The sequence below is a fragment of the Scylla paramamosain genome, chromosome 22 (assembly GCF_035594125.1).
Source record: "Scylla paramamosain isolate STU-SP2022 chromosome 22, ASM3559412v1, whole genome shotgun sequence".
NCBI lineage: Eukaryota > Metazoa > Arthropoda > Malacostraca > Decapoda > Portunidae > Scylla > Scylla paramamosain.
Window position 1 is genome coordinate 22117430 of NC_087172.1, and position 5000 is coordinate 22122429.

Below are 5000 nucleotides of genomic sequence, written 5' to 3' on the forward strand. Positions count from 1 at the left end.
TAACTAAAGGACGAGCGGCTGCGTGGAGCCGAGCCTGGCATCACTGGAAGGACGAAGGGGAAGCAACAGATTATTTTTGTTGTTGTTTTTGTTGTTGTTGTTGCTGTTATTATTATTATTATTATTATTATTATTATTATTATTATTATCATTATTATTATTATTATGATTATTATTTTTATTTATTGTTATTATTATTATCATTACGGCTGCTGTTGTTCTTACTATTACTATTAATAATAATAATAAGAAGAATATTATTTTTATTACTATTATTATTATTATTATTATTATTATTATTATTATTATTATTATTATTATTATTATTATTATTATTTTTATTGTTGTTGTTGTTGTTACTAGTACTACCACTACTGCTACTACTTATTATAATAATAATAATAAAATTAATAATTATTATTATTGTAATTATTATCATCTTTATCGTCATTGACATTCACTTTCACAGCACACACACACACACACACACACACACACACACACACACACACACACACACACACACACACACACACACACGTGAACAGTCGTTATCAGTTACATACATTTGCAGCGATAATCACGTGACCGAATGACGTCATGAGCCGAAATAAATAGAAAGAGCGTCTCGTCTCCTTATCTGTCCAGCCTTCAGAGTGAGGGAGCTCAGGTGAGTGTGAGTGTGTGTGTGTATGAGGAAGACAGAGTATAACGTTTCCAACACTCTGGCCCATATTCTGAAACACTGCTCCTTCACCACGGCTGTTTTCGAGGTCCACAGAATGATTAGTCATGTTCCCAAGAGTGTTTTTCCTGTTAATAACGTAGAAATTTTGTTAAACTGTCACTAGAATAGTAAAAATGCTTTATCCTCTCACCACGACTATTTTCAAAGTTCACAGAAATGATTAGTCAGGTTCCTAAGAGTGTCTTTCCTGTTAATAACGTAGAAATCTTGTTAATCTGTCACTATAATCACAAAAATATCCTTAAAATGCTTTTGTCTCTCTCCACGAATATTTTCAAAGGCCACAGATGTGAATAGTGAGGTTTCTAAGAGTGTCTTTCCTGTTAATAACGTAGAAATCTTGTTAATCTGTCATTAGCACCGTAAAAGAAGCTTTTCCGTATGACTTTCTCGCAATGAGATTATACTTTTTCCTTTGCAGATTCGTAACTTTCCTGGTAACTTCTGGAGAACATGAGGAAATTTATTCTGCTGTCGGCGGTGGTGGTGATGGTGGCAGCGATGCCCGGTGTAAAGGGTATGTACCTCTACTACTACTACTGTTACTACTACTGCTACTGCTACTGCTACTACTGTTGTTACTGCTGCAACCACTTCAAATTCATGTGTGTGTGTGTGTGTGTGTGTGTGTGTATAGCAAATATATATCTTAATGTCAACATCTCCACCATAGCAATGCTGAGGTCACTTACATTTATCTGGGGAGGAGATTAGTAAACTTCTGAATGATTTTTTTTTAACTGTCTTCACCCAGGAAAGCATGCAGGATATGCCAGATAGTTAACAGGTGTTTAGAGCAGAGGAGAATGAGAAGCTGACAGATATTTCCATAACTAGGTAGATAGTGCAATAGGAGATATATAGGCTAAAAAAGTTCAAGTCACCAGGACCTGATGAAATATATCCCAGAGTACTTAAGGAATGTAAAGAGATTATTAGTGAGCCGTTAGTTTCTGTCTTTAGGAAATCACTGGAGTCGAGTGAGGTACCAGTAATGTGGAGGAAGGCTAATGTAGTACCCATCTTTAAGAAAGGAGATAAAACTTTAGCGTCTAATTATAGATCTGTCAGCTTAACTTCAGTTGTAGGTAAAATGTTAGAATCAATAATAGCGAGGAACATTAGGGAACATTTAGACAAACATAATTTGATAAATCAGTCACAGCACGGCTTCACGAAGAAGAAGTCTTGCCTAACAAACTTGTTAAGTTTTTCCAGTAAGGTGTACGAGGCAGTAAATAATGGTGATAGTTATGATATCTTATATCTGGACTGGTAAAGCATTTTACAATGTACCCCATGAAAGGCTCCTGAGAAAGGTTAGGGCACACGGGATAGATGGGAAGGTGTTAGGCTGGATAGGGTAATGGCTTGGTAACAGACGACAGAGAGTGGTAATAAACGGCTCGAAATCCGAGTGAGGTCATGTAATTAGTGGGGTGCCACAGTGATCAGTATTAGCGCCATTGTTATTTCTAATGTATATCAATGACTTGGATAGTGGAATTAGTAGTGATATTAGGAAATTTGCGGATGATACAAAGATAGGTAGATTAATTAGGTCAAAATCGGATGGCATCGCCTTGCAGGCAGACTTAGATAGAATGAATGAATGGACGGATAGATGGCAAATGCAATTTAATATAAATAAATGCAAAGTGCTTAGCGTAGGTAGAGGAAACCCACACAATAGGTACACATTAGACAACCAAACTCTGGTAGGTACAGGGTACGAGAAAGATTTAGGAGTTATAGTTAACTCTGAACTCCGTCTAGGGAAACAATGCATAGAAGCCAGAAACAAGGCAAATAGGGTACTAGGATTCATTTTTAGGAGTGTTAAAAGTAGAAGGACGGAAGTAATATTAAAGTTATACTCGGCGCTGGTCAGACCTCATCTAGACTACGCGGTGCAGTTCTGGTCCCCACATTACAGAAAAGATATAGGTCTATTAGAATCAGTACAGAGGAGAATGACTAAAAGGATACAGGGGATGAGGAGTATTCCTTACGAGTCGAGGTTGAAGCTGTTAAATTTACATTCTTTATAGAGACGTAGGTTAAGAGGGGATCCGATAGAAGTCTTTAAGTGGTATAAGGGTTATAACAAGGGAGATGTAAGCAAAATTCTTAGGATCAGCAACCAGGGCAGAACAAAAAATAACGGGTTCAAGCTTGAAAAATTTAGGTTTAGGAAGGAGATAGGAAAAAATTGATTCTCAAAATAGAGTGGTAGATGAGTGGAACGGACTCAGTAATCATGTAGTTAGTGCTAGGACACTAGAGAGCTTTAAGAGAAGATTAGACAAATTTATCAATGGGGATAGCAGATGGAAATTGGTAGGTGTGTTTCATATAGGGACTGCCACGTGTAAGCCTGGTCGCTTCTTGCAGCTTCCCTTATTTCTTATCTATTTATTCATCGCCAACACCACCACCACCACCACCACCACCATCATCATCATCACCATCATCATCATCATCACCACCACCACCACCACCACCATCATCATCATCAACACCACCACCAACACCACCACCACCATCATCTGCATTACTGGCGGCGCACACCACTCACTCTCCAATACGTGGCTGCTCACACATTGCATTCCAGCTTCACCAGATCCAAACTACGCCCCATACTGCAATGTTGTGAAAAAGCAGACGCGCGTGTGTTGCTCTGACAACAACATCTACAACAACTTGTGCGCACTGAACCACCAGAAATGCAACGATGCAACACTCACTCAACTTGGCGAAGCGGCCTGCAAGAAACTGCTGAGAGGTGTGTGTGTGTGTGTGTGTGTGTGTGTGTGTGTGTGAAAAATAGAGATGGGAAGAAATTGAAGAGTTAATGAATAGAATAGACTCAGTAACCAGGCTGTTAGTGTCGAGTTAACAGGGCATTCTAAAAAAAAGACTAGACAAATGTATGGATGAGGACTGGATATTGAAGCAGGTAGGTTTGTAGGCAGGTTTCACGCAGGGATTGGCAAGTGCAAGCCTGAAGGCTTACTGCAGCTTTCCTTATGTTCTTATATGTTCTTATGTTGTAATGTGCACGCAACACTACAACTTCACATGCCCACACTCAACACCTGAACACACCTTTTCATTCGCTCATTTGTTCATTCACTATCTTTCCTTCACATTACTTCTTCACTCACTTTGCGGTATGTAAGAGTTCATCTCAACAGTAACTCATTTCAGTAATAACTCCAAAGCCATATTGACCATGCTTTGCCAGAGAAAAGATGAAGGCAGACCTGTGTGCAAACCAAACCGTCTATCTTGTGTGGCGCTGACGGCATGCTGTACAGCGACTGCGAGCTGGAAGCCGAGCGCTGCAACAAGCCTGACTTCCAGGCTGACGACAACATGAAGGCATGCCCAGGTCATCATCCAGCCTGGAGCATACTGGGATGGTCATAAATGGAAAAGTTCTGGAAACAAACGATGGGCCAGTAATAAAACTAGAAAATTAGGAACATGAACACCAAGATGAACTGCAAACTACTGAACAACTAGCTGGGTAAGTGCTACTACTACTACTACTACTACTACTACTGTGTGTGTGTGTGTGTGTGTGTGTGTGTGTGTGTGTGTGTGTGTGTGTGTGTGTTAGGGTGGAATACATAACATGCAAGCAACAGTACCTCATATCCCCACCACACCACCACGCAACACCTGCCTGACACACTCACTCACACTTTTCCTTCTCGCCTACCCAGGTTTGCGAGGCCAACCAGTGCCACAGGATCTACAGCAGTACCACAACTCTCGCCACGACGGCAGTTAACTTCTTAACTCTTCTTTGTTCCTTTGCTTTCTTTATCCTCAGGAGTGCAATTGTCAAGCAAATAAACGATCAGTGAGCATTGTTAGAGTTTTAATACATCATAAGTGTTTTTTTGTTTATTTATCTTTACTTGTATGTATGTATGTGTATTTATTTCAGGCTGAGACTTCACGAGTTCACGAAGCTTCACAGGTGCTGTTTTAAATTCAGGGAGCTGTGTGTTGTCGCAAGCAAAATCATCGGTCTAAAAGTATTTAATTCGGACCGATGTAAAGTTGAAGTGGACTAATTCAACATGTTTCAAGGGATTAACTTCTTGAGGAGGTTCTTCCCGGGTGTGTCTCAGCGCCGCGTCTCCCCGGTGTGTCAGTACAGGTTGTTATGTTCCTTAATTTCCTGATGGAGTATAAAGGTTAGCTTGTTCTCTTAGCAACAAACTTTTCGACAGTTTTT

General features: G+C 39.8%; 1 long non-coding RNA gene across 1 annotated transcript; it reads left to right on the forward strand.

Annotated features, from left to right (window-relative positions):
- The first annotated feature begins 1166 nt into the window (after nucleotides 1–1166).
- LOC135111881 (uncharacterized) lies at nucleotides 1167–4570 on the forward strand. The gene is made up of 3 exons (XR_010273945.1): nucleotides 1167–1265; nucleotides 3363–3533; nucleotides 3996–4570. It is a non-coding gene; the product is annotated as an uncharacterized LOC135111881 (long non-coding RNA).
- The last annotated feature ends 430 nt before the right edge of the window (nucleotides 4571–5000 follow it).